The sequence below is a fragment of the Sminthopsis crassicaudata genome, chromosome 1 (genome assembly GCF_048593235.1).
Source record: "Sminthopsis crassicaudata isolate SCR6 chromosome 1, ASM4859323v1, whole genome shotgun sequence".
NCBI lineage: Eukaryota > Metazoa > Chordata > Mammalia > Dasyuromorphia > Dasyuridae > Sminthopsis > Sminthopsis crassicaudata.
Window position 1 is genome coordinate 354414067 of NC_133617.1, and position 20271 is coordinate 354434337.

The window sequence follows — 20271 nt, forward strand, 5'->3', positions numbered from 1 at the left end:
GGAAAAGCAGATGGATGACCTTAGGTCACATCATTGAAAAGCGGGGCCAAAAAGTTTGACTAGAAGCTCCACATTCTCCTCACCCACCATCTTCTGGCCTAATGCACCTACCACACCATTTTCATGTCTTCTCTGCATTGCTTTTTAAAAACCTTAGCTCCTTGCTTCAAACATGATAATACATAGTAGACTTCTAAACATACACATCTATACACATACTTCTCCCTTTCTCTCTCCCTTGCCTACATACATACACATATGCACCCAAGCATACATGTGTGCATGCACAAGACATATCCACTGTTGTGTGCAAGCAGATTCACCACCCTCCCATATGGAATAGAATTTTCTCCAGGAAACCCAAGCCCAGTGTAATTTGATGTCTGATCCAGAGATCAAACATAGCCTTCAGAGCAGAAAGGGCTTTATTCCACCTGTATAAACACACATACACAAGCATATGCAAATGCACTCATGCACACTTACCTGAAAATATTCACACAACTATATACAAACACATGCAAAAATATGCTCCCATATGCATAGGTCTATAGGTGTACCCCAAAAGGCACAAAGAGCACATACTCAGGGCGTACATTCAGATACATATATACCAACACAGAAGGACAGCCAAGGCAGAGACAAACGGGCATAAATGGACATAGGAGTATACAAAGCATTTAGGGGCACATACCCTCTTCAGGGCATTGTTTACTCTTCTCCCACTAGGAGCTATTCCCTGCAGGCAGAACTCACCCCTTGCATACACATATGCCCAAACATCTGCATGCTGCTTCCTCTCCCCCATCATATGAGATACACTGACTGAGGCCAGTTCAAAATGAGATGATGACAGTGATGGAGAAATGCAGGTGCTTGTTCCTTTTTCTGCTCTCCCACCAAACCCTGCTCAGAACTGCCTTTTTTCCAGGAAGCTTTCCTTGATTGGCCTGCTCCTCCACCCCCACCCTACCACCCTCAATATTCCCCTTTAGCCAAGAGGCACTCTTTTACACCTTATGTATAGCCTTTAGTCCAACTAGAAGAAAGGTTGTTAAGTGATTTACCCAAGTTCACACAAGTAACATCAGAGGACTGCTGTCTGCTGAGCCAATCCGCTCTCCACTGCACCAGGCTGTCCCCTGCCCCCCAATCAGGCTGTGGTGCTTATTTGCTCCACCCTAAGGCCTCAGGGATCCATTCTCCTTGGGCAAGTCATGGGCAGATGTGCTCTCATGCTTGCTACCCTGTTTCATTGGAAGCCCATGCCTCATCAAGAATCAAGCTCAGATTCAGTCTAGAACTGTAGTTTGACCAGGAGACAGATAGAGGGGTCAGCTATGGACAGTTCAGGAGCCATTGATCCCTGGAGCCTTAGGGACTTGTGCCCCATTTTCAAAGCTAGTTCATTCTTCATTTTTGGACCTTCTTTCCAGGCTTCCTTTGAAATCTGAATTTTCTTCTAGTTCCCTCAGGGTTGAGGTTAGGAAAGATCTCTAAAGGGGAATGGGAATTTGGAGTTGGGTGTGGCTAGAGAATTGGGATATGGATTGTTAGAAGAAATGAAGCACAAACATATACTAAATAGGGCATCTGCATTTTGCCAAGGTGGCCATTCGTATCCTGGGTGGTCTTCTAAGCTCCCTTCTCAATCCTTAAATTGAGTTGGCCTCTGAGATATTACTTTTCTCTGAATATCAAAGTTAAGGATGGCGGGAGAAATGGACTAATTCAGGTGGTGGGGCCAGAATAGAGGAAGAGGGGGACAGACAGAAAGGAAAGAGAGACAGAGAAAGAGAAGAAGTAGAGTTAGAAGTAGAGAAATGGAGACAAGGACCTTTTCAAAAAGGACCCATAAAGAAGAAATGGGAAAAGGCAGAATGGACAGATAAAGAGATAGAAAAATTGAGACATAAACAAATGGAAAGAGAGAGAGAGAGAGAGAGCAAGACAGAGAAATGGGGGAAGGAAGAGAGAAAGAGAGGAAGAGGGAGAGAAGGAAGGAGGGAAAGAGAAATGGAAAGAGGAAGAGAAATGGAAAGAGAGAGAGAGAGAGAGAGAGAGAGAGAGAGAGAGAGAGAGAGAGAGAGAGAGAGAGAGAGATAAGAGGCAAAGGTGAAGGAAAAGTCAACATATTTTCTCTCAGAAGTGGTGATGACATTTCAGATCAAATTAAACTTGGGCTTTTAAAGACTTCAGTGGAGGTTATTGAAACTCTGTGTGTGTGTGTGTGTGTGTGTGTGTGTATGCCATGGATCTGCACTTTCCCCTCCCCCCGGGATCAATGACTCTCATCTAACCCAGTGCCCCAGCCAGCCTTTGGGGCCAGAGCCTCCTTCTATTAAAGTCCCTGATTAAATGGGATTTGCTGGAAAACAAAGAGGTGAAAAACTGCCAATTGCTAATCTCTTGCCCTCCTGCTTAAAAATTCCATTTCCTTCATTGGGAGGGAAAAAAAGGAAAGGAAAAAAGGGTAGAGAGAATTCTCCGCCTCTGCCTGATTTAAATTCTGGAGCTGCAGCCTGGTCCCCTTCTCCCTCTCCTGACGTCTGAATATATTCCTTTATTATCATTATTACAGCTTTCTGATTGCATTAAAATTCATCCACACGCTCCTCTCCACATTGCCACTTCTCTTTTGCCAGTTATTTTTTTTCCAACTCTCTCTCTTCTACCCCACCCTTAACTCCCACCCATACCCTATCCCCCAAACCTACCTAATACACTGATAAGGTAACTCCTTCTTTGGAATACTTCTAAATTGGAGGCTTGATTGGGCTCTTGCCTCCTGTCTCTGAACTCTTTAGGGATATATGAATTACAAAGTGCTCTCCAGAGTTGTTGTCCACAGAAGAAACCTGACTTCCATAGTATCTCCTCCAGGAAGCCTCCCTGGATAATACTTATACAATTCTTAGGATTGCTCTCCTTGGGATCCCCAGTGTGATCAGTTGGCACTCTTCAGGCACTTGTTTGTAGACTGTTCTGTAAGATTTCCTATGTCTTGTACTAAAAGTCTCTTACATATGGGTATTGAAGACTAATACTGGGAACCTGTCTTCCTTAGAGAGATGAAGATGAGGGTAGGGATTAAGGTCAAGAATAGCTGATGGGGAAGGCAAACTGTCTCTGGCTGGTCTGATCAATTGATGAATATTAGGAATGGAGCCAGCTTTGGGGATTAAAGAGATAGAAGAGCTTTGGAACTGAGGGAGAAGAATCATGGTAGTCAGGACCTCTCCTCACTCATAACCAAGAACCTAAGATGGACAACTTCATATTTCCTTCTTTCAATATAGTGCTTCTTCCAATTCACACTGCTGGAGTCACCAACCACATGCATGCATTGGAATGAATGTTGTTTTTTTTTTTTTGTTTGTTTGTTTGTTTTTTCTTCCTGAGGCTGGGATTAAGTGACTTGCCCAGGGTCACACAGCTAGGAAGTGTTAAATGTCTGAGACTAGATTTGAACTCGGGTCCTCCTGAATTCAGGGCTGGTGCTCTATCCACTGCGCCACCTAGCTGCCCCCCATTGGAATGAATGTTTGCCAATCAGGTCAAAGTTTGGGATTTGGACTCCATCTGAAGTAGTCAATAAAACTCCATTAGAGAAATTCTCTAATTTTAGTTAATGACTGATCCATCTAATGCTCAACATAATCTAACCCCTTAAACCTATTGGCTGTCTCACAAGAGGGGGACAGTTCATTATAATACATTCCCACACATGGGAATTCAGTTTAAAGTCCACAATGGGGTCTCACCTTACATGAAAGATACCACATGTTAATTCAGTGCAAATATGGGCAGAGGTGAATTGATGATGCTGGCCTCTTATCCTTGATATCTTCATTTACATATATGCAGGCTTCCTCAGTTTGGGTCAAGAGCACATCAAAGGCACTGCTACCAATGCCCTACATCATCTTGTTTTAGTTGAATTCATTAAACTGGAGAATCTCTACGTTGTAAGAGACTATAGAGGCCATTTGGACCATTCTAGAGGACTAGAAGTACCTTTATCAGGTCATCTAGTCTTTACTCAAAACCCTCCAGAGAAGGGGAAAACTATGACTTCCCAAAATAGTCTATTCTACTTCTAGAAAGTTGTGTTTGTTAGAACATTTTTTTTCTTACCTCAAGCCTAAATTTGTTTATTTGAAAATTTTCCCTTATTATTCCTGGGGCAATGGGACCATGGCATCCTGCTTTCTGATGCCAAAAATACAAGTTCATTCCTTCTGCCACATAGTGACTCTTGAAAGCAGCTACCATAGGAGCAGCTAGATGGTGCAGTAGATAAAGCACAGGTCCTAGAATCAGAAGACCTGAGTTCAAATTCAGACTGACACTAGCTGTGTGACCCTAAGCAATCACTTATTCCTAATTGCCACCAAAAAAGCAGCTATCATGTTCTTCCTTGGTCTTTTGACCTCCAGACTAAGCATTCTCAGTTCCTTCAGCTGACATGGTATGATCTTGGGACCCATCACTATCCTTGCTGATCTCACTTAAACATAATCAGCTTCATAAAATTGGACACCCAGAACTGATCACAATGTGCCTTATATGGTGTGACAAGAGCAGAACAGAGGGAATCTCACCTCCCTAGAACTGATGAATCCAGTGTCTCTTTTCAAACAACTTAAAATTGCATTTGCATTTTTGGTTCTTAGATTGCACTGTTGTTTCATACCAGGCTTGATGTCTGCTTCAATATCCAGATACTTTTTCAGGTGAACTGCTATCTAGCCATGCATCCCTCATCTAGCACTTGTGACAATGATGTTTTGGACCCAAGTTTAAGATTTTACATTTATCCATATTAAATATCATCCTACTATAGAATTAACCCAAAGTTCTAGCCTGTCAAGGTTTTTGGATTTTGATTCTGTTATCTAGGGTATTAGTTATCCTTTCCAGCTTTTTTGTCACCTGAAAATTTGATAAACATGGTAGCTATGCATTAATTTAAGTAGTAAAAATGTTAATTAGCACAGATTCCTGGGATACTTCACAACAGACTTCCTTCCAAGGTGATATTGAACCATTTTAATGATGGCATTTCTGCTCCAGATAGTCTCTCTGTTCTGAATGACACTACTGTCCAGCTCATGTTCAGAAGAACATGAAAGGCTTTGTCAAATGCTGGGCTAAATTCTATGTAAGCTATATTTAACAACATTTCTCTGATCTAGCCTTTACGAAAAGGAAATGGAGTTAGTGTGGCACAACCTATTCTCAGTGAATTAAATGTTTCAGAAACAGAACTCATTATGTTTCCCCACAAACCCTCTTTGTTTTTGTTTAGATTATCACCATATTTTCATATACCTAGATTGGGAACCATCCTCAACTCTTTCTTCTCCCTTTCTTCTCACATCCAATTAGCTCTTAAGTCCAACTTGTCCCAAGCATCCAGTTTTAGCTCCCCAATATATTCCACATCTGTTCCTTTCTGTCTACACAATGAACAAGTGGTTATTTTTAAAGCCAGTGATATGCTGGAGTCAGCTCATATTGGATCACAAAAGCCACTTGTTAAATTTTCAGTGTGAGCAGTTACATCTTAGAAACTGGTAAGTGCTACAAGTCAGAGTTAATTTATTATTTTGTTGATTATTTTCCTAGACTTTTGAAAGCAATAGAAAAAGGTAATATTGCAGAGTGAATTTAAAAGTTTTTTATGTGTACTTTCTTGGGGGAGAATCACTTGTTGAACATCTACCAGCTCATCTTGACTAAAGTACAGATTTGACTGTGTCACTCTTAAGTACAAGCAGCTTAGCAGCCCTTTACAGTCTGTAGGATAAAATAGGACCTTCTGTGCTTTTACTACCTCTTCTAGGCTCTCTTTCATTCCCTTAATGCCCTGGCCCAATAGGCCTATACTTTGGTCCTCCTCCATGTTATTCTGTTTCCTGACTTTTTTTCTCTTGCATAGATCATTCCCTACTATTTGGGAGCACTCTTCCTCCTCACCTCTGCCTCCCTCACTGAATCCCCCTAATTTCCTCCAAAACTCAGGTTATGCTGCTTCTTTCAGGAAGTCTCTCCTGATTTGCTCAGTTGTTAATAGCAAACCCCTCCCTGATTCCACAACAAAATTCTTTGATAAATACTTTGTATTTGCTTATTGCTCTACAAGTTGTTTTGGTCAATAGAATGTAAACTTCTTGAAGGTAAAGACTGTTTCATTTTTGTATCCTTTGAACATGGTTTCTGCATATAGAAGGCATCTCATGAATGGTCATTGAATTGAATCAATGCTGTGCTGAGTCTTCTTAATCACTCTCTTCCTTTTCTAGATGTTCATCAACTAACCTTTAAAAATTTAGTCAGGAATTTTATCATAAATAGAAGTCAGGCTCACTGGCTTCAAGTTTTCAGGCTCCATTCTTTTGCTCTTTAAAATCTGGACAGTATTTATCCTTATTTAATCCTATGGTCTATCAGTGACAGTGGCTGAGAATTTATATTTGGGTTGATATGAGAAACTTGGATTCTTGCAACCCTAAAATGCTAGTGCCTAGAAGTTTGTCTATAGCACATTCTTATATCATAAATGTTCATATTTTTCTTTTTTACTTTTAAGAGGACATGGAATACTTATCTTATAGTGACATGAATCCAAATAGCTTGCCTGAGATCTTTATGGACTAGAGGTTTATAGGATAAGCTTTGCCTCTTGGACTAAAAAAATTCTAAAACTTACATTTGATCATTTAGTATCCTGAGAGACTATTTTTTGGACTTGGTGACTTTAACTCACCAATGGCAGTAAGGTGCTCCTTTACTATGGGATACCAGAGCCTATAGGTGCTATTAATGTATAGTAAGTTTCATTTTGGACAGTTTGAATTTGAGATGTCATTAGGATGGACAGGTTGAGATGTCCAATAACAATATTGCATTGGACCTTGAGATTCTATGTAATCAATCATCTGCAGAAACATGATAACTGAACCCACTCAAGGTTCTATGATTATTAAGAGAAAAATGTAGAACAAGAAGATTCAAGACAGAGTTTTAGGGCAACATCCCACTTTAATGTGTGGTAGAAACATCCAGCAAAGGAGAAGATGAGGAAAGAACAAAGATCAAGCATAGATGGAAGCAGGAGATGGGGTAGGGATAGTAGGCCCAAAAGCTGTAGAGAGATCCAAGATAACTTTTAGGTATGTTTAAATGAAGTTTTATGGCACTCAAATTTAATCAGTTACACCCTTATTCATTTTATTGTCTGGTTTGAAGAGTCAATTCATATTTAAATATATGGATTAGATGATAGATTACTTTGAATCTTAAAAAGTATAATATCAATGCTAGCCAGTAGTAGTAGCTGGTACTAGTATTAGTGATGGGTAGTAGTAGTAGATGATGGTAGTAGTAGTAGTTGTCATTGAAAGATCGGAGTTCTATCATAGTGGTTGCTTCTGACTTTCTGTGTTTTGGGGGGCAAGTTAGCCTCTGGATCTCAGTTTTGTCATTTACAAAATGAACATCTGTGCTACCTATCTCAGGAGGAGTTTTGTGAGATGAGATAAATTAATAGATATGAAAGCATACAGAAAGTATATGTAAAGTGCTGTATATTAATAATCACAATAGTAATAATCACTTAAGTTTTTCTTTTTAAGAGTGTTTTCCTTGTTAGTGGCAGCTGGATGGCTACCATCTTTTCAGAAGCCTCACTATTGATTATGTGCCAGTGTACATACACTTTGAAAGAGGAAAACAAGGAAAACTTCCAAACACTTTGAGCTATCTAAAAGTGTAATGACCTCCATTCCCCTGATTGGAGGTTTTTAAGTGGAAGCTGTATAACCACTTGTCAGGGGTATCTTTGAATTGATGTAGAACAGGTTTGAGTTGATGTATGACCTCTGAGGTCCATTCAACTCTGATAACATTTTTCCGTCTCACTAAGAAGTTTGGGTTAAATTGGGTGACTGGCTCTGACTGCCTGATAAAAGGACCCATTTTACAGAAAAAGGAAATTAAGGATTAGTTGGTAAAGTATATCTTTGGCACCTTTGCCCCTGTGCATCCCCTCCCCCTCTTTTTATACATTTTTTCCCCTCAGGTTTTCCAAAGTTTCTCATCTTATTTCTTCACAGATACCTTTCTTGTTAGAGAGGAAATCTGTTGAATTAATTCATTTACAAAGAAGGACTAATTTAATATACTGCCCTACCTAGAAGGAATTACCTGTAGGTTGACCCAAAGAAAGAAGATAGTAATGGTGGAATTTCAGGCATCATGGCAGGTTTGGTGTAGGCAAGAATATTTTTGTCTGGAAGCCTTCCATGGCCTTTCACACCGCAGCTTTTAAGGAGCATCTGTCTGGTTGGACTGTGGTCCTAGACAAGACCTGGGGCTGGGAAGGAGGGTGGGGAGCTGTGGGTGGGCAGCAGCAATACCATTTGCTTTGCCAAATGCTGGCGCCCCAGCTCTAATGCTCAATTTCGGGTTTAATTTTCAAAATTTGATTCGCTCATTACCATCGGCATTAAACAATATTTCCTGTTTAAGTATGAATGGGCTGCTCCGCCTGATGGGGACGAGTGCTCAGATGGTTAATGCCTTTTATAGCTGCAATAGACTTTTACTGTTCTCTCCCCTCCAGCTGCTGTGCTTTCAGGGAGAGGGGGAAGCAGGGGTAAGATCCTAGGAGAAGAAAGAGCAAGAGGCCTTGGGAACACAGGGGAAACTGAGAGCAGGGAAAATCTAGGTATCTAAGAGGAAAACTGAGGATGATTAGAGGAATTTTTTTTACACCCACTGGGATTTGGAGTTCTGAAGAGCCCTAAATTTAGAGAGACAGGAAATCAGTTTCAATGAGAGTTCAACTTGAGATAGGAACATGGGCTAAGGGAGCAGTGATTGGCTACTTCATGAGGAACAGAAGATAGTCAGGGATGGCTGATAATCTGGAGAAACAGGACAGAGAATTAGAACTTTTTAGAGATTCTCTGTAGAGAAGACCACAAATGATGGATGATTGGGATAGATTTAGGAATTATATAAAGATTTCTAGCCTTCAGGGAAGAGCTTGAACTAGGAATTTTTTGTTTCCATGGCAAGGGACAGGAACTATGGAAGGCAGCTATTGGTATAGTAGACAGAGTGCTGAACCTAGAGCTGGGAAGAACTGAATTCAAATCCTGCCTCAGATAAATTATATATATATATATGTATGTATATGTATATATATATGTATATATATGTATGTATATGTATATATATATATGTATATATATATATATTTGCAGAATTTCCCTTTGTCTGTTTTAGTTTCCTCTATTATAAAATGGAGATCATAACATCCCCTACTCCCTAGGACTGTTGTGAGGATTAAATGACTTTATATTTATAAAGCACTTCTTACAGTGTCTGGCACATTGTTTGAGCTTAATAAATTTATTTCCCCCTCTCTTTTTTCCTTGTATGTATGTGAAGGTAGGCAAGGGATAGCAGGAAGTTGCCAGCTTGGAGGTGAAGTTGGAAGTAGTTAAGAAGATCACCCAGTGTTCATTCTTAAGGTATGTGTAGGGGAGAAAGTTATATCGCAGGACACTGAAAACTTTCTATATTGCTGAAAGACTGCAAGTATAATCAGTTCCTTCTAAATTTTGGCACTCTGGGGCAACATCCCAGTCATCCCACCTGGATTACAGTTGAAATGGCATTTCTGAATTGGAGAAGCTGGACACTGTCTTATTTTGTAGTCCTTTGGTGTACTATGGAATGGTGTCTGGAATTGAGTCTTTTCTCATGCTGGACTTGTAGGAGCTTCTGTTGTGCCAGTTGATAGAAGTACTCCAAAATAGAAATAGAGAGGAAAGAGAGTTTCCATTTCTTTAGCATAGGACCAGGGAAGCCAGCAATAATAGGGAAAGCTGGGAGCCTGAGGTCTGCCTTTGGAGAGCTTTTCTTTCTCCTGTCAAGAAAGGTCTCTTAAAATATCCTGAGCGGTAATATTTAAGAACAGTTAATTGATTGAAATGAACTGAAAGACAGACATTATAAAGCTCCAATGGAACCAGCATTTGGATTTTCTTCTCTTTGAGATTATTTGCTTTTGGCTATTAAAAAAACTATCACTGCAATTATGAGTATTGCTATTCCTATTCACATGTACAAATAACTGAGAAGTAACTAGACTATTCTTTCCTGTCTCTTTTTCAATAGAAAATAAAAGTGAGAGAGGAAGGCAGATACAACTTCAGTTCCAATCTTTGGCTTTGCTCCTTTCTTACTGTTGGAAGGTCTGCCTTTCTTTAGAGGGCACTAAGTAGTAAAGATTTCTGTTCTCTGAAGCATAGGATGAAGAGTTTGGAGATAATAGAAAAGTGTGTGTGTGGGGGGGGGGAATGACAAATTGAGAGGCGATAGAATCCTGATTAGGATGCACATTTTTCTTGGTGTGGAGAAAAAATCAGTGTGTGTGTGTGTGTGTGTGTGTGTGTGTGTGTGTGTGTGTGTGTGTGTGTTGAAATTTGCACACACAGGCTCTGAAAGTCTAGAACCACTATAAATTCTTTCTCTAGGGAATCATTTACTATGCTGGAAATATCTTCTTCCTTCTATGGCTGGGGAGAATGAAGGGGTGATTGGCTCCATATGATTGAAGGAGATCTCCACAGCAATGTTTTGAAGTTAAATTTGCTAGCAGTGACCCAACACCCCTTCATCTCTTTGTGGTACCTTCTATTTTTACATCAAGCATGCTACTCTCTGAAAATGTTTTGACATTAGTCATTTGCACCTCAGTATAATATAGATTATAAGAACATCTTGTTAAGTCCAGTAGACTACTTTGTGCATTCCTATAAATCAATAGCAAGCTCACTCACAACTAGAGGGGCCTGGGTTAAAAAGTACTACTTCTGACACCTTGGCTATTCCAATTCTTGGCAGGTCTTTTGACCTTTCTATGCCTGGGGCTCTAAGCTAAAGAGTCATTGCTGAGCTGCATTGGTAGGTAAGGGAGTTTCCTCACTGGGAGTTTCTTAACCACAAAGACGTCACAGGTCCAGTCTAGAAAAACATGAATGTAGGTCACTGCATTTGCTCAGCCAGGGAGGTTTGTACTTTGGTCTGATCTCTCACTGGGGAATCATGGGCTGTGTCTCATGACAAGAATTTTCAGCACTGAGAAGTAAGTGGGAAAGAAATTTTCAGGGAGGAGGAAAGGCTTTCTGAAAGTCTTTAAAAAAAAAATCACACCAGAGGATGTGACTATATCTTCAACCTTCACTAAGGTCGGACTGAGGATGCTTAAAACATTAGAATAGGAGGGAAACTCTATGATGACCTAGTCTAGGCTTCTCCATGAAGGCAAATGACTGACCCACAGTCATCTAGTGGGGAAATCTGGGGTAATAGGTTGTGGGGAGAAGCAGAATTTTAATCTGAGGCTTTTAACTCCAGACAATAATAACTGACGTTTATATCGTGCTTTAGAACGTGCAAAGTACTTTACTTGTACTCTCTCGTTTGAGTTTCACAACGACCCTGTGAGGCAGGTACTGTAGCTATTAGTCCCATTCTGCAGATAAATCAGATTCAGAGAGGTTACTTCTGTCATAGCTAGTAAGGATCAGAGGCAGCCTTTGAAGTCAGAACTCCTAACTCTAAACTTGTGTACTGTCTATTATACCGTAGTGGTGAAGCCAGGACCTCTATGATGAGAGGGCTGGGGCAGGGGACCCGGCTTGATGAGGTGGAGCCTGTGTGAATCAGGGACAAGGACTGCATCACACCTTCCTGGGTAGGCATTTGTCATTCTTAGGCTACACAGAGGGAGCTCAGGGAGTAATTTTTTCCTGGGACAGATCTAGTAAAGGCCGTTTGTCTTAATTAAGGCAATGGCCTATTGCATAACTCACAGCATGGGGCAGTCTGCAGGAATTGACAAGGCATCCTCATAAATCCCTGCAAGCCATAACAATATTGCAGCAAGCAAGGCCACTATATTGCCTAGGTTAGTGTATCCTAATGAAAAAGGAAGGGGATGGGGAAATTGGGGCGGGGGGGAGACCTAGAGAAGGAAACAAGGAAAGACAAGAGGAGGAGTCCAGGAGAGAAGGAGAGGGAGGAGGAGGGAGAGAGAGAGGGAGAGAGAAAGAGAGAGAGAGAGAGAGAGAGAGAGAGAGAGAGAGAGAGAGAGAGAGAGAGAGAGAGAGAGAGATACAGAGAGAGAGAGAGAGAGAAGAGAGAGAGATACAGAGAGAGAGAGAAAGAGAGAGAGAGAGAGAGAGAGAGAGAGAAGAGAGAGAGATACAGAGAGAGAGAGAGAGAGAGAGAGAGAAGAGAGAGAAGAGACAGAGAGAGACAGAAAGAGAGGAGAAAAAAGGAGAGGAGGAGATAGAGACAGAGAGACGGAGAGAGACAGAGACAGAAAGTAACAGAGATAGAGACAGACAGACAGAGAGAGAGAGAGAGAGAGAGAGAGAGAGAGAGAGAGAGAGAGATACACAGAGAGAGACAGAGAGAGACAGAGAGACAGAGACAGTGACAGAGAGAGACAGAAAGAGAGGAGAGAAAAGGAGAGGAGGAGACAGAGATCAGAGACAGAAAGTAACAGAGATAAAGACAGAAATAGAGAGAGAGAGAGAGAGACAGAGACAGAGACAGAAGAGGAGGGGAGGGGAGAAGGAAGAGGAGGGAGGGAGAGGGAGAGAGTTAGACTGAAGGGGGAAGTACAGAAGGTAATCTAGCAACCCCAGCTGGGCACATCCCTGCAAGGCCAGTTTGTAGGCTTCAGGTTACTTCTGCTCCTCATTTTCCATCTGTGCTCCAGCATTGAGCTCATAATTTCTATTAATGAGAGCCTATATTTTCTCCTTATTTAGCACGTGAGGAAATTGAGGCCCAAAGGAGGTGAAGTGACTGTAACCTGAGCTCATACAACTAAGAAATGCCCGAGGCAGGATTTGAATTCAGATCCAGTTCCCCACCTAACTGCCTCACTAAGAAATGATTTGCCATCATCCCTTTATGTGCCCCCAATTCTCAACCCTGTTCTGAATTAAATGTTTGGGGAGACAGTGGAAAGATATATAGTTCCTACTCTAAGAAAGTTCTCAGTTTGGTTAGGACACAAAATTACCACATCTGAAGCATCATAGAGCAAGGGGCAAGGTCAACTACTAACCTCAAATGTCAAAGGACAGAGAAGGAGGTTGTATGAGCTGGGATAATCAGAAACGCTTTCTTGAAGAAGATAGGATCTGAACCTGTGGCCTGCAGGCTTTGGGTGGTTATAATAACAACAGAATTATAGAAGCAGGAATGAGAAGGGATTGGGGAAATATTTGTGGGCATGAAAGAGATTGCTCTGGTGGGGCAAGAATCCCAAGCACATAGAATCTTCAGCAAAGTCCTTTCCCCTTCTGAGCCTCAGTTTTCTTATCTGTAAAATGAAGGGTTTAGACTAAATGTCTAGGGTTTCTTGCAGAATTAACAAGCTATGAGCTTGTGAACTGAAGTGTTGTACCTACATCCCACTTTTATTTTGGAGAAACTAATTCTTCAGTGTTTGGACAAAACTTTGTGCTTATGTGAGTGAGGATGTCTGTTCTTCTCCAGCCAACCTGCTTGTAGTTTCTCTTTCTCCTGGGTCAGATCCCAGGACTCAGTGAAGGAGCTGCTCTTCCCTCAGAACAAGGAGGATGGAGGATTTTTAACTCACCATCCCCAAGAGCCAGAAAAGTCCATCTAGGTTGTGATTATTGAGATCTAGCCTATGGAGGAACTCCTTTCCCCTCACCACACTTTTGTTGGTATTGAACTTATTAATTATCCTAATTCATATAGTATTTTCATATTTATGAAGATCTTTTCTGACACTCCTGGGAGGTAAGTTGGGCAAGAATCTTTAAGTCTCTTTTAGAGATGAGGGTATCGAGGCTCAGTGATTTACTCTAGATTTTACATTCAGTTAATGGGGGAGCTAGAACTCAAACCTTCCCCTTCTCATTGCAAGTACAGTACAACTTAAACTATGTCTCTCTGCCTCTCACTATAGTGGTTCTCCTTGGGATAATATCTGCATTATGCAAGGATTTAAAATATCTTTCTTCTGTCTCTGGTAATGTGTCAGCTAATCACTTAAGGGATAAAGTGTATTAAGGGTAGTTTTTTTTAATTGATATTTTGGACCCCTTTGGCAATCTGATGAAATCTATGAACACTTTCTCAGAATAATGTTTTTAGATATTTGGGGGAAATACTCAATTTTAGTTGAAGTTAGTGAAAAGAAAGATTTTTTTCTTTGTCATCCAAGTTATCTCCACACATCACTTTGGGTATCCATGGATTGTAATTTAATTAAGCACCCCTGATTTTAGGTGTGATTTTTCTTAGGAACATTTCCATTTAAGCTAAGACCTTCAATGTCTTGATACAAAGAGATGAACTTCTAATGGTTTAATCTTAGACACTTAGCAGGTGAAGAAGTTAGGGGAAAAACTGGGAACAGGAAAAGTTCATCTGGATGTCCCTATGTCACATCAACAAGTCAGCTTGTTCTGCTTGTAAGGCCGGTCTCCCTCAAGCAGCCTCCAGGAAGATGGATTTCTGTGCTTGGGGATAGCTCAGGTTTTAAAGATACTTGATATTGTGCAGATATTTATTTAGGGATTTCTAAAAAGAATGATGTTCCCTTTCTGAACCAAAAACTTTTACTTAGTAAGTAAAATTTCTCCTCTCAGGGAATAGGAGAAGGAGGCAACAAGAGTAGAAAGAGAACTGCTGGGCACTCAGAAGATGTGAATTCAAATCCTACTTCCAACACAGCTCTGTGACTATATAATGTCTTTACTTCTATTTCCACACCTATAAAAACAGTACTTGTATCTACCTCATGGTGGTGGTGTGAGAAAAGCACTATGTGTAATTGCTTAAAGTATTATAGAAATGCTATCATCATTATTTTTAACCAAACTTATTATTTCATCCAATTAGAAGCTCCCAAGGAGAAACTCTCTCCCAATGCAGATCAACTCTTTGACTGCCTATGATCTTTGAGAGTTGCTGGACACCAAGAGATATCAAATGACTTTTGAGGTTCATGTAGCCAGTCTGTGTCAGGGATAAAGGGAATTGGGAGGGGAATTAAAGCCAAGTCATCCTGCTTCACAGACTAGGGGTATATTCACTCTGTCTTACTAACTCTTACCACTATTATAATGAGCATACTGCTTGATAAATAGCAGGAAGTTAATAAATCCTTCTTTATTCATTCATCTGTTATGTAATAACATAATAAACATGCTATTATTATTGATTGAATGTTTTACTTTTCCATGGTACTAGCTTTTCTCATTGATCATAGTGGAAAGTTAGTCCTCATGTCTCTGGGAGGTTAGGGGACCTAAGTGGTTGGTAACATAGGGGGAATTTCTGGGAGTCCCTGCCCTGGGAGTCTTCTTGGGGGAAGGTGTGGAGAGCCTGATGTTCTTGCACATAGTCACTTCTGGACCTGTTCTGACCCTACCTAGTTGAATTAATATAGGAAGGAGGGACAATGGGAGGAATTGGGATACAGGAGTTAGTGGCTGCCAGTCACTGATTCGGTTGGTTCCCGATGACTAGGTTGCCCAGAGGCTAAGTAAAGGACCTTGATGGTCACAGTTTCTAGGCAGCCACCTTCTGGCACCAGGAATAGAAGGTGTGAGGCATGCCAATGTGCTTTAATGGTAGGTTTATACAAGCATTTGCATTAAGGAGGAAATAAGAAGATTGCACTGTTTACATACATTATGTCAACTGACTTAATATGTGGGCTCATACGTATTTTCCATTCTGATCCTAGCTTGCCATCTTCAGGTGAGCACATAAAGGGGGCCTCAAAGAATGGAAGCCAGGGAATTAGAGGCCTCAAAGGCAATCTAGTTCAATCCACTGCCTCTACTCCCATCCTATGCACAAAGGAGAAGTCAATAAAGAGTTAGCCAGCAAACCTATACTTATTATCCATTATATGTTTAAACCCATTCCCACTCATGTTGGGAAAATCAGAAGAAGACCCACTTTGTGCCTTCTGAAAGTGGATATTCCCAATCTAATTAGGGAGGCAAACCTTACGTACACAAAACAACATGAGAGAAGACACAGTGTGACATTAAGACACAGCCATGCATCAGCACAGTGCCTGGTATATAATAAGTTTATAATGAATGCTTGCTGACTGATTGATTAAATCCAAGATTGCACAGCTCAGGTTAAGTGCTGCAGTAGGTCAGAGAAAGGAGGGATCAATGGGATTTGGAGTGGTCAGGGAGGGTTTAATGGAGGTAGTAGGAAATGGGCTGCAACTTGAGGGATGTCTGAGATTTTTCTAGTGGTAAGGAGGTAGAAGGGCATGTCAGGTAAGAAAAAAGCAGGAGCCAAGGCACAAAGGTGGGAATGGTTATAGCTTTTTAAGGGTAGAGAGGAGATTAATGTCCCCAGGGAGGAAGGGTATGCAAAGGGATGTCCCCAAGTGCTGAGGAAGGGATAGGTTTCTGGTTCATAGTATGTCCTAGACCAAACTGCATTATATAAGTGTTCTAAACATCAGCCAGCCTCCTCCTTCAGTAAGTAAGTCTTTTCAGGTGGTTCCAAGATGGATGACCCCAAGAATCTCATGAATCATAGAGGTTCAGAAATGACTTTACTCTTGAATTCTATATGCTCTAAAGAAATCAATTTATTTGCATATTAGTCACCAAGGAAAGTTGGTGATCTTTTTTTCCACAGCAATGTTCTCGCTATATTGCTAGATATGGCTGAGAGTCATTGACATTACAATCTCAGAATTGTAGATGATCTTAAGATCAATGGAAAGATACAAGGTAGAGGTAAGTAGTCTGCAGCACATTATCAACAATGACTTCCATATAAGAAATGGTAAAAGTCATGATCAAGGACATGTTCCATAGCCAGAGAGGAGGACAACAATTGGAAAGTCTAAATGTACCCAGCAGTGGTAAAAGACTTAGTGGAGAGTTTTTAGGGCATTGAATAGAGCAGGAATTCTTAACCTTTGCTATGAGTCATGGATTTTTAGGCAGTCTGATGAATATTACTGGATCTCTTCTTAGAATGCTGTCTTTAAATGACTAAAATAAACTATAAGATTAGGAAGAAAAGCAATTATATAGATTATCTCTCTCAACAACTTTATAGACTCGTTGAAGAATACTTGGGGCAAACACAACATCTATGAAGCAGTCAGATATTTTGGGGGGGTCATAGCTAATGCAGAAATTTGTTTGAATTAACTATAGTTTAACTTAAATATAATTTATAACAGGGATTTTATTTTTCTTACTTTCTTAATTGGGGGATATGAGCTAGGGATTAGGCAAATGTTTGGAAAATTTTAATTTAATTTTAAAAAAAAGAGAGAATTCATGGAATGGAAGGATAAGAATCACCAAGAATGAGATAGTCTAGGTAAATAGTGATCTTCACTGGGAAGAGTGATCAATGAGATATTGGATCTTATGAAAAATATTAAAATAATGCAATTGCTCTGTCCTCACTATGGCTGGAAAGAAAATGAGTAGTGAGAGGGGGAGACGCATAGACACAGACAAGATGAGAGAGAGAGAGGGAGAGAGAGAGAGAGAGAGAGAGAGAGAGAGAGAGAGAGAGAGAGAGAGAGAGAAAGAGAGAGAGAGGAACAGAGACAAGACCCAAAGAGATGGAGGCTTCAGAGGATAAAAGCCTTTTTGGTTAGAAAGAAGAACTGAAAGAGACATCAAACCAGATCAAAGGGCTGCCTGGAAGTGTGTGTGTGTGTGTGTGTGTGTGTGTGTGTGTGTGTGTGTGTGTGTGTATGGGTGCTGGGGAAGCAATATCTCTCTGGGCACACACACAGGATGCAAATGAGGCCTTTCACTCAAGTCCTTCCAAAGCAGCCAGTGGGGCAGGCTGGGCTGGGCTGTTTGATCTGCCTGTGCTGTATCTGGAGTTGTTTGATGTTGGGGAGATGAGGAGGGGAGGAGATGGGAAAAGCCACATCCATATGCATAACCCTTCCCCCACCCTACTCGCTGAGAGAGTCCAGGAGCCTCCTCTCCCCATGTCTGCTCAGTGCCCACTGTCCTCCCCCTACCCCCATCATAGACCCAGAGAAGCTATAGGCTTCCTTTACTATTTATTTTCTCCCTCCTCCTCTCAGAGATTCTCTCCTCTTCTCCCTGCAGAGGTCATCAAAAAGGGGATCAAGCTTCCTTGTCCCACCAAAAAAAAAAAAATCCAAGTCCCAGAGAAGTCTCAGGCTCTCTTTTGACCCCTCCAGGGCTTGGGAGATGCTGACAGGGCAAAATCATTTTGCATACCAGTGTGGTCAAAGGCCTTTACTGAGGGAGTTAGAACAGGGAGGGGAAGGCAAGGGAGAGAAGGGGAATCCAGGCCAGATATACAGGGCTACTTCCTAAAATTTGTCCAGCAGATATCAAGTTTGTTTTTATCTTGGTGGCTTTGCTCCACCTCTCTCCTTAGGCAAAACTACTTCTTTTTTTAGGATCACAAAATTACAGGTACCAAAAGGACCTTCTTCAACCCTTTTGTTTTCCAGATGAAAAAAGTGACCCAGAGCATTTGTCCCAGGCCATAGAGGGAAGAGTAGTGCATCAGAGATTCAAACTCGGGTCTCGCTGAAACATTTCCAGGATCCTTTTTTATCATCACACATTACCTCCTTTCTCTTTAACTAAGTCTCATTCATCTTTCAAGAATTAGCTCATATCCATGAGTACTTCAGGAAGCCTTCCCAGGCTATTCTAGCCATTTGCATCTCCTTTCCTAAGAGCCCATACTTTGAGTCCAAGCTATGAATGCTAGCCCTTGATCACACTAAGTCCTGTCTAGTCAGTAACTCAGTTAACAAGTATTTATTAAGTGCTTTCTATGTGCTAGTTACTGCACTAAGTGCCAGGCAAAGAAAAGAAAAAACACCATCCTCAGGAAGCTCACATTCTTTTGTAGGAATAGACAAAATCTAAACAACCAGGTACATTCAAGATAAGTGGATAGATAGAGGTACACACACACTTTTATGTGGGTTTGTGTGTATATATATGTATCTGGCTACTGGACCCAGATGGCTCTGGAAGGGAAAGTGAGGGTAGTAATGGAAAAGTTGGGAAGAAGGGAGGGTTTTGGGGAAAGATCAGGAATTCTGTTTTGTATACGTTGAGTTTGAGAAGCCTACAAGAAATTCTGTTCAACATATCAAAAAGTTAATTGGTAATGTGGAACTCAAAGGAGAAATTAGGGATATACAGACATAAGAATCATCTATATAGAGATGATAATTGAGCTTATTGGAGTGGATAAGATAATCAAACAAGTGAGTTTAGAATAGGACTTCTTAACCTTTTTGTATGTCATGGACATCCTAATGAAGCCTATGAATCCCTTTTCAGAGTAATGTTTTTTCATATATTTGTTTCATGTATTTAAAAACATGAAATAAAATACAAAGAAGTTTAGAGGAAACCAACTATTTTGAAATAAAGATGAAAATGTTTTTCCCCATCCAAGTTCATGACTATCCCTTCACCCTCTGTCTCTGAAATCTATCTTTGGATATTTTGGAGGTTTAAATCCCTGGGATCTAGAGTCAAGAGTAGAAGCAAGAGAATCAGAGAGGGAACCCAGACTTCCCAGGAAGTTAGAAAGAGAAGCAAAACTTGGCAGTGGTTGATTACTTTGGATAAAGGAAGGAAGGACTAAAAGCTTCTTTTAAGGAAAGACTGGGATTCAGAGACAACTCCCAATACGAGGTAGTGAGGTATTGGGGATGGCACAGAGGTTTTTTAGCTTTTGTGAGATTGGGAGGATTATGGTGCCCTTGATAATAAAAAGGAAAGGTAGGAAAAGGGGAAAGAACTCAAGAGCAGTCAGAGTTAGGATATAGGAGTTGAACAGGTAAAAAGGGGGGAGATAGGAGAGAAGAGGATCATGAAAACCTACAGAAGAGCAAGATGTTATATGCAAAGGCTGCAGAGAGGTCAAGAAGGATGAGGATTGATGATAGACATTAAGAGATCATTGTTATCTTTGGAGAGGGCAGTTTCAATTGAAAAGGTTGGAAAGCTAGATTCCAGAGTGTTTAAAAAAATAAAAGTACAGCCAACGAAAGGGAAACACATCAAACTCAAAGATACATAGAAAGGTATGGCAGAGAGAGAAAGGTGAGACAGAGGCAAACAGAGGAAGTATAGAAGAGCCAAGGCCCTGAGCTGATAATGAACTAGTGTCAGGGGC

At 40.8% G+C, this 20271-nt stretch overlaps 1 protein-coding gene across 1 annotated transcript in view; it reads right to left on the minus strand.

The window, feature by feature from the left end:
* The window catches only part of CELF4 (CUGBP Elav-like family member 4), a 553093-nt gene that overhangs the window by 58877 nt on the left and 473945 nt on the right, over positions 1 to 20271 (minus strand).